Raw genomic sequence first — 14,492 nt, forward strand, 5'->3', positions numbered from 1 at the left:
CGATTTTAAATGGAGGAATTGAAAAAAAAAAAAACCTTTCACAAGAAGAGGATCAACGACGCGAACTCCTTCTGTTTTTACTGAGAGACAGTTGCAATATACCATGGAGCCACCTAATCGGGATAATTAACGAGCTCCGCACAACTGAACAACTACTACTGTTCTTACTGCAGCAGATGTAGAAATATGTTGTTTGTCATATGCACATTAAATTGGTTTAATTGACACGAGAGTATCATTGTTGTATTCTCCTAATGAAGACGAAAAAATGATATTTATAGATGTATACTATATGACGTACGGTTTTGAACAAAATTAAGCGTTCCATAAAAAGGTTGTATGATTTACTTAATTATTTTATTTATATAAAGTTGATATATGAGAATATATCTTTGACACAATTGTATCAGACAAAGGAAATCACAGCAATCCACAAGAACAATAATTAATTCTCAGCAACTACCTGAATTGTAGTTTCAGGCCGTCACTTAACTATATCAACTGAAGTGTGTAATCTCAATACGAATTACAAAATATTACTAGAGAGTTAAGTGTCAGATAGACTCTCAAAATGTAGAGGTCAATGCCTTTGAGTGTGCTGAGCCTTCACAAAAGATTCAGTAACCAGTGCGCATGTCTGCTCAAGGCTTCAAAGCCCTGTCATGATGCAATCTCAGTACAACACATGTCTGCTCGAGGCTTCAGAGCCTTTGTTAACCCAGTGCGCATGTCTGCTTAGTGCTTCGAATCATTATTCATCGAACTCCCATTTGAAGTACATATGGCATCAATAGAGTTCAAAAACTCGACAGAATTCCCAGGTGAAATGAATGTTTGTGGATGATCAGTACATTTTAGATGATTGTGCCCGATAATACTTAGTGGCAAAAAATAAAACTATAAATTATACATCATACAAATGCTGACATCTACAGTATATATAATTGTTTTCTTCTTCATTACATACATACATACATACATAAAAAACATACATTATATACATCTACTCTGTTAAAAACAATAGTAGTGCAGTGGTAGCATTGCGGCTCCATAATAAGGTTTGCGTGGGTTTGGGTCCCACGTCCACCCACTGTGAATTGTCATCCAAAAGGGTCTGTTTTTCTTTTTTTTCATTTAACAGCAAATTCCACCGTGGACCGAGAGCGAGCAAGCGAGCATGCACTGCTCACCTTAGAGTGTCCCGTGTGTGTCTGTGTGTCAGTGTGCTGGTGAATGATCTGCGCCGTGTCTGTCAGCCTCTCTGATGTGCTCCGGATTGACACCTTTGAATGTTTGGTACAGCAGAGCAAATTCAACCTGATCTACCACAGTGGCTTTGTTATCGCCTTTATCAATGGAGGGGTTCATGGACGTCAAATGGCAATGAAAAGAACATGGATTAGTGTAAGTACGTGAGCTGCCTTATGCAATTAGACATCGTGATGGCGATTCTAAGTGGGGATGATTCCCGAACAGATCTCTTATGCGATCTTTCCACAGTATCTCTCAGAATCATTTACTTCAAATTGGTTATAAATATTTAACTCCTAATAGTTTTTTTATCATTAATTTTGATGAGTCTTCAATTCAGATTGAACTCGGGTTTGCACTACGCTCAGCTTTTGAAAAGCAACCCCCTTAGTCAGTTGAGCCACTGACGGTGTCATTTCTTTGTAGCAAACTCGTTCCTTTTGTGTTCCACAAAATATTGTAAAGTATTAATAAATTAAATATCTCAATACTTGATCGAATAATAACATCTGTGATTTAAGGATTTCACTTTTTCTTTCTCAAATGTGCTTACCTACAGTATATCATAGCAAAGAACAGGGATAAACCTTTATTTTCCGTCTACTCCATTTTAATTAAGTCAGAACAAAAGAAAACATTTAAGGTTATTAAATGTAATCTCAAGAAAAGATGAGGGTTGATTATAATACTAATAACAGGAGTGATTATAATGATACAATGCAAAAGTATATATTCATTGAAAGAGCTGGGGGTACAAGAGTGAGACGTCTTATTTTGTTTAACTCTTGCTATCGTATAATACATTCTGTCTGTCGGCGGTAGTTATATATATAATATATATATATATAAATATATATATATATACAGTGGTACCTCGGTACACGTCTGCTTTGGAATAAGTCCAACTTGGTATACATCCTGTTTGGACACAAAAAATTTTGCTTGGTATACGACCTTTGCTTGGAATACGACTCGCGTGCTAACCTTGTTTACCTCTCTTGAGACAAAGCCATGACTGCCCACGAGCGTTAGTGCGCCAGTTGCTAGCATTCAGTGAACAACCCGCGCTATAACTCTCTGTGAACTTTCACATGTGTGATATAGCGGGTCCACAGCTCCTGTCAAAGTCCAGCTTTAAAATAAATAATCACCACGCTCGCAGCTTGGTGAGGGGGCGTGGTGGTTATGTGGCTGAAGGTTGTCAGGGCGATTAGCGATGTGGGCGTTTCTCACCAATGTGCATTTTTGAGGGACCGTCCGCATTCATGATTGTTCCTGGGGCTGCTTATCTTGATAAACAGAAGCATGAGTCAGCTAGAAGGGGAGTAAAAATAAAAAAAGATGGGAGGTTGAGTGAGTGAGTGAGAGAGAGGGCTGCTTATCTTGATAAACAGAAGTGCGAGTTGGCTTGAAGGGGAGTAAAAAGAAAGAACGGACGCGAGAGAGAGAGAGAGAGCGAGAGCGCGCATGGATAAAGTGGCTGAAGCAGGCAGAGCGAAGGTCAGCTGCAAGTAGGGCGACTCCCCAGTTGGGAAGCAGGCACCGGGCTTCTTCTTGTTTTTTTTTTTTTTAAAGAATGCTTCCTGCTTTTAACTTCATTGTTTTTAAGAAGACTTTTTTCTATTGTTTTTAACCTCCACGTTTCACTTCTGATTTTATGGATTATTAATTGGCACTTTCAAGACTGCACTTTAATTTGAACACCTTGTTTTGTTAATTGTTTTAATAAAAGCACTTTGCACTTTTTCACCATCCCCTTGCTTTGTTGTTACCGAGGAGGTTAGCAGCGAGGCACATTACCGACGGTGTAGGATTCAAGGGATCCCCGGCAGCAAATGGGAGCATACAGCAAACCTGCATCGTCACAACGTGATTTTGTGTTTTTTTCATGTAAATTTGAATTGATTGTTGAAAAGTATGAAGGTGGCATGCGTATCCGGGACATGGCTGTTGCATACCATTTGCCAAGAACGACAATATCTACGATTGTGAAAAACAAAGATGTTATTAAAAAGTAAAGTGAGGTAAAATTTTCATTTATTTCATCTAATTGCTTTTGTATTTATGTATTTTAGTATTAAGCAGTGTTTAAATTATTTTATACAACCCTATCAATGTATAATATGCCAATAGCAATAGGATTTTTTTTTTTTTTCATGGGAATGGATTAATCATTTTCCCATTATTTCTTATATATACTGTATATATATATATATATATATATATATATATATATATATATATATATATATATATATATATATATATATATATATATATATATATATATATATATATAACTATTTTAGACATCAGACACTAGAAGCCGCTGACGAACCCTTCTCTTTATTGCCAGTCTGTAGCAGTGAAAAAGCAAAAGCAATAAGAGTTTTAACAGACGTCATTGAAGTGGATCAAGAGTTTGTGTAACGTTAATGTAGAGAAAAGCCAAGAAAAATTACACCTTTTATTGGCTAACTGAAAAGATTACAATATGCAAGCTTTCCAGGCAACTCAGGCCCCTTCTTCAGGCAAGAAGTAATACAGAAACTGGAGTTCCCTGTGTTTATATACACACTATAGGACAAGAAACAACATTGGTAAATCTTTAAATGAGAAATTTTAAATGTAAAAAATTAATAGATTCATTCAGGCTAGGGTTAATTTAACAAGAGAGAGAAGAACAATGTATGGTCAAGATCTTTGGAAAAGATAACTGTCCAACAAAGTCTTCTGAAGTTTGCAATGAATTTTTCAAAACAATGTGGATCTGTTGACAGGTTGTCTGTCAGTCTGAGAGATATAAACAATCCTCATATCTGGCCATAAAACTCTTGTCTTTATTCAAGCCATGTTGTAATGTATTAAATTTTAGCATGAGTTTAACTTCCTATTCTTTTCTCTCTTGTTGTGTTTTGAAGTTGCCCATAAGCACTGTGACTTTAAAGTCCTTCTCACAGTGTCCATGGCTGTTGAAATGGGCCGCTACAGGAGCATCTGTGTTGCCATGTTTAATGTGGAACCTGTGTAAATTCATTCTCTGGAGGAGTGTTTGTCCAGTTTCTTCCACATAGAGTGCAGTGTCAGGACATTTCATAAAGAGAATTAGGTAGACTACATTAGATGATCTGCAGGAAAATGATCCCTTTATGTGATGTTCAAGTCGGCAGTGTGGTATAACTATACATTCTGCATCATAAATGTGGGCACATGTTTTGCATCTTTTCTGTAGGCATGGAGATGTGCCATTTTCTGTTGGTTCACTTAGGGAGCTTCGGACAATTAGTTGCTGAAGGTTTGGTGGTTGTCTGTATGCCAGGAGGGGAGGTTCAGGAAAAACATTTTTCAGTGTTTGGTCATTGTTTAGTATTGGCTAAAGTTCTTTTATAATTTTTCAAAGTGTTTCAAGATGTGGGTTGTAGGTGACAACAAGGGGGATGCGGTTCTTGTTGTCTTTCTTTTTATATTCCAGAAGGTTGTTTCTGGGTATGGCAGTAGCTCTTCTTATTTGAGTGGCTGTTGTTCTGGGGGTATATCCTTGTCTTATGAAGTCTTGTCTGAGCTCCTGCAGTTGTTTATCCCGGTCTGTCAGGTCTGAGAAAATACGATTGTACCGTATTGCTTGGCTGAAAATAATGGAGCGCCTTATATGCTTGGGGTGGAAGGTATCACTTTTCAGGTAGGTTAGTCTGTCTGTTGGTTTGTGAAAAACAGAAGTTACAAGGGTGTTGTCTTTCAGTTGAACGGTGGTGTCAAGGAAGCTGACTTCTGTTTTTGAGTAATTTAGCTTCAGCTTTATGTTGGGGTGAAAAGAATTATATAAATTATGAAAATGGAGGAGGTCCTTCTCACTGGCAGTCCAGATTATGAAGATGTCATCTATGTAACGGAGATACAACATTGGTGTTACGATGCACATTGAAATTAAATCTTCCTCCAATTTTGCCATAAATAGGTTTGCATAGTGAGGTGCAAACCAACAGCCCATTGCAGGCCCCATTTGTTGCAAGTAGCAATCTTGTCCAAAAGAGAATAGATTATGTGTCAGAGTGAATTTTATCATTTCTATTACTGACTTTGTGAGTAAATCATGTTGTTTGAGGTACATTTCACATGCCAATATGCCATCATCATGGGAGATGTTTAGTACGGCACGACACAGTTCAGTTCAGCTCACTTTTGGGGGGGTTTCCACTGGGAACAGTACCTGGTACCTGGTCCTTTTTTTAGTACCACCTCAGCCGAGGTTCCAAGCGCGCCGAACCGTTACGTGTAAACTCTGCTGGTCACTGATTGGCCGGAGAAAACCGTCATTTTGCGTCACTGAACTTGCGACACGAGACACAACAGATCCGCTAGATTTTCAGCACAGCCAGCAAAGGTTCGGACGCACCATTTTGTTTTAACCAAAAATGGCTGTTTCGTGGTCTATTGAGGAAGTACAGACGTTCCTCTCGTTGGTAGCCGAGGAGCAGATCCAGCGAGAGCTGGATGGAAAAAGTTTTTCAGGAGTTCGCTAAGCTCTTGGGCGCACATGGCTACCATCGGACTTACAAACAGTGTAGGGACAAGTTAAAAAAAATGAAGAGTGAGCAGTAGAGGCGGCGCAACTATAATGACATGTGAATAATCCCGCCCACTCTAAAGCGGTACTAAACTGCAGTCGAAACGCAAACCGAGCCGAACTGAGCCAAACCAAGGTGAGCTATACTGAACCGTGCTGTGCCGTACTATCCAGTGGAAAAGCGCCATAAGGTTCCTTAAGGTAAGGGGCCTAAAGCAGGCAGTTTTTTTAAGAAGTCAGTGGTGTTCTGGATGTAGCTGGTTGTATTATGGGTGAGGGATTTAAGGATGTGCTCCACCCAACCTGAAATATTTTCTGTAAGGGAGCGAATTCCTGAGATTATAGGCCTTCCTGGGTTCCCTTCTTTGTGGATTTTAGGAAGCATGTAGAAGTAACCCATTTTGGGGTTCTCAGGAATTAAACGTTAATGAAAATGGCCAGGAGGTGTCCCTAGGGAGGTGAGTGTGAAATGCTTCGAAGCCTCGATACGATTTCCGACACAATTGCTTGAAACGTTTTGATGCTTCGTGAGGCTTCACTCCACCCATCACTACAATAACGCTTTAAAAACGTGTTTATATTTTCCTAGATAGTTGGGTGAGCCGCCATGAAGTTGAGTGCAGGCGCGGTACCCTTTCACCTTTGACAGGAGGTTTCCACGGTAATGATAGTCTCTCTTTTGTCGTTTGAGAGTTCGAGTGAGAACCATTTTTGATGGCATCTTTCCGAAACCACAGAAGGTATTGTAATGGAGCGATTTAAGTATGTTTATTTTCCAAGTATAAGCTGTTCATTCCAATGTTTAAAATAGTTATGTCACATCACATTTTTATTTCAGATTAAAACATTTAAAAAAGTCTTCCAAACTTTCTCAAAGTTTACTTTCATTGTTGAAATAACCAAGTTCCTGCGCTAGATCGTTTTAATGACGGAGTAACACTGGCAAAGTCGCATCACTTCTACCATAAATCATTAATATTCTGTATGAAGGTGAGTGTCTGGTTATTTCAACAATACGGATTTTTTCCCCGGCCATTTTATGACAATATTTTTTCCTGCTGCGAATACATTACCATTGTTTAGTAAAAAATACCATTAACGGGGAGGTACAAGGAACGGAAAACGAAGCAGTTCTAAATTCTTTGCAGCCCTGAACACAATCCAGAAATTTTCAAATTTATTATTAAAGATTTGCTGTGATGTGACTAATGGAATAAATGATAATGTCTTAATAATACATGAATGGTGGTCAATTATTTTTGTTTTTTACTGTTTATATTATTCTTTGAAATACGTCTTGTTAAAAATTGTTTTTTACAGTGTGAATTATAACATAAAATATAAGTACATTCACTACCCCAATAAATAACAATTCAGCACTGCAAAAATACCAGTAACAAAATAAGATATACAAAATGATTTTTAAGAAATAAATGCTTGAAATTAGCAAAGGTATCTGCCGGCGCAGCAAAAATAAATTACCTGGTAAGACTCTGATCAAGTAATCAGATCTAGTAAGCAAGTTTATAAATAAAAACAAAATCATCAAAAGAGTGAAATAAAGCAGCCTGGAAATGTTTGGTTCTTAAAAAAAGAAAATACACCATGGACTGCTCCATATTACAGTTTTTTAACATCAGAATTTTCTTGGAATTATACTTAATATCTAGGTCAGATAACTGAAGACCAGTTCTCTTAAATGAAGAAAGCTTATCTTGCATGCACAATGTTAAATGAGATATTTAATCTCATGAGGTAAAATATGACATGTATTCCCTCAAAATAAGACATTTATATTTGTTAAAGTATAATTTTTGCAGGTTGGGGGCCAAGTTAATGGCAGAAAATGAATTTTATCATTTGTTAGAATATAGAAGCAAATAAAGTAAGCTTATCTTTACATGTAAAGCTTCATGACCCTGTTTAATTCACTGGCTGACAAGCAATTCTTCAATGTTTGCAGGTGACTAAATAAAAACAGATTTCACTAATGGATGAATCTCATGGCTCTAAGGCCCAGAAAAATTAAACCTCAATGGAAAGTTAATTTAATTGTGATCTAATCAGAGAAAACCACAATGGTGTTTTGTATTTAACAGTAAGGACAATCTCAGCAACAGTCTCCGACAGTTGCAGATTTACATAGATGGTATCATGTCTGGCTGCAAGCCAGTAGCATCAAGTTCCACTTGTATCTTTTTTTTATCTTGATCTTAATTATGTTTTGGATGCAAAAATGTATGCAGAGAAATAATTATCAACACTACATGCCATAAATAATGTCAAAAGTAAAATTGTTTATTATGTTAAATTATGCAATGATCTCTTATCATAGAAAAAAGTTTCCCCAAATTGTAAAAGATTAAGATATTCACACTTCTATTTGTTTCTTTTGCATTATGACGTGTATTTATTTTATATTTTTTATTGTCTGGAAATATGATAACATCTTTTGATTTCCCTTGAACTTTCCATTGCCATCTGCTGTATTGTGAAAGTTAAACCAATTACATTAACAATGCTGTTTAAGAAATCAGAACTGTTGTTCTATTTGTCTATCCTGCATTTTTCTTCATTAAAATTATCACTCAAGTTCATCATTAATATTTAAGAAATTTATCTGTTCCTCTGTGGTATCTGTTCTATGAGAAAAATGAGATGGCTTGCACAATGTTATTATATTTTTTTACCATAATATATTAAATGTCATTGTCGGTTGTTTATTTTTAGCAGCAAGATGTTTTCTTTTGTTGATTTTCATATTGTACTGTATGTCTGCTCACTCTGTCCAGTGACTAATATGGGCTTTTTAATTTTAGACAGGAAAGCCTCAGAGCGTGAATACTCACAAACACAGAGACTGAGGTGCATTGGTACCAGCAGTCACTAAAAAGGGATGTTGTTCTGTTTTGCAAAATAACATTTATTTCCTGAAGTTACAGTGCTTTGTTGTTGGATTTTGAAAGAACCGAGACTTAATTTTAACTTAAAACAAAACTAAGGCAGAAGAGAAAAGGAAGATGTTTTCATGTAAGTAATGATACCTGAGCATAGCACATTAGTTCAGATATAGTTCAGATATACAGAGAGTGTAACACAATGCTTACTGTATGCATAATGTAAAAGGAAAAAAAATAATGCCATATATAATGACTATTAAGTTGGGGTTGTTTCAAAATCCAACAAAAAACACAATAATTAAAAATAATATTATTAGTTAGACTTTACTCTAAGCAGAACTTTATCAATTGTGATGGTTTACTTTAGTAATAATTGTTCTACAGTTGTACCAAGAAAGGAGGCAGAAGAAGAAGTAAGGGTACACCCGATTAATGTTTGAACTCCATGAGTGAATATCTATTGTGTTTATGTTTTTAACAGTTACAGTGAAGTAGAAGTGTCTGGTCGTGTTATGGGGCAGTAGTTAAACAAGAAGGATGGAGAAATGTGTGCCATGTTGAAGTAATGGGTGGCCCTCCTGTCCGGCACTTCTAGAATCCTCCATCTCAGCCTCTGCTCTGAACCTGTTGTGCCTTTGCCAAGTGATTACGAAGTATTGGCCTATTTTGTTTTTTTTTTGTTTTTTTTTTTTGAAAACTGTCTTGGTCTCATTACACTGGCTGCCTGTCTCACATAGAATTGAGTGGTCTGCCGGAGAATCGAGAAAGTTCAAACCCTGTGAAATTCGCAGCTGAACTTTTTTCTAAAATAATCGGGGGCGACTTTAAAGCAGAATCTGAGATAGCAGCGGCTTACCGCGTACGCGGATCAAACACCGTCAGACCCCGACCAAGATCTTTTATAGTTCGTTTTGAACGATTATCATTTAAGTTAGAGGTGATGGAACTCCTCAGGAAAAAAGGGGAAGATATTATATATGAAGACTGCCACATTCGTCTTTCCTGACTTCTCTCCAGCAACAGCTATTAAACGCGCGCCTTCTATAATATTAAACAGCGGCTACGGCAAGCCAATGTCAAATACGGCCTCCTGTATCCGCAAAACTGAAAGTGGAATGGCAGGGTCATTTCTATGTTTTCGCTAGCAAGGAGGAGGCAGAAAATGAGTTAAGAAAGCTGATCCCGGACTATTCTGATACATAATTGTGAGTCATGGCGGTAAATGATAAAGCTAGGATTAATAATCTACTGTCTGATCTATTTGTTTTAAAATACGGGTTTTTATCAGCATATATTCTCATATTCTTATATACTTATTATTACTTAGTATTACTAGCGCTAAATGTTTATGTTTTATTGTGCTTAATTACGTTTTCCTCCTTTTTTTTTTCTCTTTTTCTTTTCTAATTATTTCATGTGTACCCTAAATGAGACTGTTCAATATCATACCCTTGGTTTGCTGTTATTGCTATTACTGCATTAAGACTTGTTATGCTTGTTTTGGACACATCTTTAACACCATCACCTGGGTTTATTATCTGGGGATATCATCTTAATGCACTAAAATTGATGAAGATTATATATATATATATATATATATATATATATATATATATATATATATATATATATATATATATATAAGTGCAAAATTCTTTTTTTTTTTTCCTCTTTTAAAGACTATATTGGTAACAGATATCTCTATCTTTTAACCTTAAAGCGCCACTGCATGGGGGCTTGATGTGCTTTGGACGTGCTCTGTCTCTGGGTATGTCAGAGGACTGGGACTGCATGAAGTGGGTTTTAGCCTCACCTGGGGAGGCAAAAGGGAGGGTGGGGGTTAAGGGGAAGAGAAAGAGAGCAGGCTTGATCTATATCTAATCTATCATCTCAATCTTTATAATTATAACTATCAACGTAATAATAAGCTGCATGGCAACAACTCTTGGGGGAATAGGAAATTAAGACCTAAACTATTTCACTTCCAGTTAAGACTATAATATGACACCAAAAACTCAGAATCAGTGTCTCCATGATGGGACAGTTAACTTCGTAAGCTGGAATGTTAAAGGCCTGAATCACGAATTAAAGAGAAAGAAAGTACTTTCTCACCTAACAGGTCTAAATGCTAAAATAGTATTTTTACAGGAAACCCACTTACTAAGTAAGGATCAGTTCCGGCTGCAAAAGACTGGACTGGCCAAATGTTCCATTCTAGTTTTACAAAGAAAACTAGAGGGGTGGGAATTCTCATACATAGAACAGTACCATTTGTAGCATCAGATGTAGTATTGGATCCTGAAGGGAGATATGTGATGGTCATGGGAGACTTATCTAACTGTAAAATGATTTTGATAAATGTTTATGCACCTAATGTTGATGATAAGGAATTTATACAAAATTTATTTGCATCCATTCCCAATCTGAACACTCATAAACTTATAATGGCTGGGGACTTTAATTGTGTTCTAAATCCACTTTTAGATAAGACTTCCTCCACAGGGGAACGCAACTAACACCGCAAAGATAATTACAAAGTTTATAACTGATCACAACTTATCAGATCCCTGGAGGTTTTAAACCCAAATTCAAGAACATATTCTTTCTACTCACCAGTACATCATTGCTACTCAAGGATTGATTACTTCTTTATAGATAATAACTTCTTGCCTAAGATTAAATCTTGTAAATACGATGCTATTGTTATTTCGGACCATGCAAATATGATCTTGGAGCTGAAATTACTAAGCCCCATACACTCACCCCGCAGATGGCGTCTCAATCCGCTTCTATTAGCTGACGAGAATTGTACTGAATTTATATCCAAACAAATTGAATTCTTTCTAGAGACAAATACATCCCCTGAGATCTCTGCAGGAATACTCTGGGAAACTCTTAAGGCCTTCTTAAGAGGACAGATTATCTCATATCTTTCCCACAGAAATAAATCCGAAGCGAAGAAAGTAGCAGAGATAAAAGGCGAAATTACTAAAATAGATGAAGAACATGCCAGACTACCAAGCGAGACTCTACATAAGAGGAGGCAGGCTCTACATTCAGAATTAAACCTCTTGACAACTAAAGAAACTGAACAACTAATTTACAAATCCAGACATCATTATTATGAACATGGAGAGAAAGCTAATAAGCTTTTAGCCAACAAATTCACAAGCAAGATGCATAGCGCAATCTCGTAATTACTAACACGAACGGAGATAAAATCATCGAACACAAAAATATAATGTACACTTTTAGAGACTACTATAAATCCCTATATACTACTGAGTTTAAAGAAGACAATATACAATCTAATGCATTTCTGGATAAATTACAGATACCACAAATTGACGCTTTTAGTGTGGAGGAACTTGATAAACCTCTGTCATTATCAGAATTACTGGATGCTATAAAGTCACTCCAAGGTGGAAAAGCAGCAGGCCCTGATGGCTACCCTGCAGAGTTTTACAAGAAATTCTCCCTCAGCTAGCTCCCTCCTATTAGCAACATTTACAGAAGCCAGAGATAACCAATCTCTTCCACAAACCTTTCGCCAAGCACTAATCACTGTCTTTCCAAAACAAAATAAGGACTTATTACAATGTGCATCATACAGACCAATTTCACTTCTGAATAACGACGTTAAAATACTCTCTAAAATCATAGCTAGAAGGATGGAGAAAGTGCTCCCTCAGTAATATCACAAGACCAAACTGGATTTATTAGGGGCCGACACTTATCTTCAAATCTTCACGCCTGTTTAATGTAATATACTCACCAACTAAATCAAACACCCCAGAAATATTATTATCATTGGATGCAGAAAAAGCATTCGACATGATTGAATGGAAATACCTTTTACTATTTTGGAGAAGTTTGGGTTTGGCCGAACATTTGTGCATGGATTAAATTACTGTATACTAACCCAGAAGCTTCAGTTTGCATCAATAACATTTGCTCAGACTACTTTAAACTAGAACGTGGCACAAGACAAGGATGCCCTTTGTCACCACTGCTGTTTGCAATTGCCATTGAACCACTGGCAATACATTGTCGAAATACTGATCAGATAAAGGGGATTAGCAGAGAAGGACTGGAACAGAAAATCTCATTATATGCAGATGACATGGTACTGTATATATCGGACCCAGAAAATTCTGTGCCTGCAGTCTTAGCAGCACTCACAGAATTTCAAAAGCTCTCTGGTCTCAGAATTAATCTGAATAAAAGTGTACTCTTTCCGTGAATTCTCAAGCATATAATATTAGATTAGACACCCTTCCTTTTATCATTGCAGAACAGTTTAAATACCTCGGGTAAACATCACAAGTAAACATAAAGCTCTTTATCAACAAAATTTCGTGTCTGTATGGAAAAAATTAAACAAGACTTGCATAGATGGTCAACCCTTCATCTCACACTAGCTGGAAGAATTAACACTGTTAAGATGAATATTCTTCCTAAGCTCCTTTTTATTTCAAAACATACCAATATACATTAATAAATCGTTCTTTAAGCAATTAGATTCAACAATAACCTCATTTATTTGGAATTCTAAACATCCACGCATCAAAAGAGCGACCCTACAAAGACAAAAGGCAGAAGGCGGCATGGCTCTACCTAACTTCCAGTTTTATTACTGGGCAAATATACAGTCGATAAGAACCTGGACACAAATAGAAGAACATACACAGGCATGGACCGCAATAGAAGTAAAATCCTGCAGTACTTCTTTGTATTCCTTGCTGTGCTCCAATAAACACACGTTATCGGCAATACACTAATAACCCAATTGTGCTCCACTCACTTAGAATCTGGAACCAATGTAGAAAGCATTTTAAGACGGAGAAGCTTCTTTCTGTGGCACCCTGCAAAAGAACCACCTCTTTCAACCCTCACAAACATATGCAGTTTTAATATCTGGAAAAATTTGGAATTAACTTGCTTAGAGATCTTTATATAGACAACGTCTTTGCATCCTATGAACAATTACATTCCAAATTTAACAGCTTCTCTATCTTCAAATCAGGAACTTTGTTAAACAGAACCTTCCAGATTTTCCTCATCTTGCACCCTCATCCACGCTGGAAAAATTATTGCTCAATTTCAAGGAGTTAGACTCCATCTCTACAATATATAAAATCCTTTTACAATCCCTTCCTTTCAAAGATCCAAGAGGACACTGGGAAAATGACCTCTCAATTAATATATCAGAAAAGGAGTGGAAAGTAGCAATGCAGAGAATTCACTCAAGCTCCATATGCGCAAAGCATACAATTATACAACTCAAAATTATATATCGAGCACATCTGTCTCGACTAAAACTCTTCAAAATGTTTCCAGGGCATGATCCAACCTGCGAGCGTTGCAACCAAGCCCCAGCCTCACTAGGTCACATGTTCTGGGCCTGCACCAAATTAACATTATTCTGGACAAAAATTTTAATTACCTCTCAGACAGTCTTGGACTCACAATCCCTCCTAACCCATTAACAGCTGTGTTTGGGGTTCTTCCAGAGGGTCTTAAAGTGGAGAAAGACAAACAAATTGTGATTGCATTCACTACACTGTTGGCACGCAGACTTATTCTGATAAACTGGAAGAACCCAAACTCTCCTCTTTTAAGTCAGTGGGAAACTGATGTGTTATATTATTTAAAATTGGAAAAATCAAATACTCAGTTAGAGGATCTGTGCAGACTTTTTCAAAACATGGCAGGATCTAATCAGTAATATTTTGAAATGAGTTTATAAAGCACAGAGAATTTGTTGATTTAGGTAT

The sequence above is a fragment of the Polypterus senegalus genome, chromosome 16, assembly GCF_016835505.1.
Source record: "Polypterus senegalus isolate Bchr_013 chromosome 16, ASM1683550v1, whole genome shotgun sequence".
NCBI lineage: Eukaryota > Metazoa > Chordata > Cladistia > Polypteriformes > Polypteridae > Polypterus > Polypterus senegalus.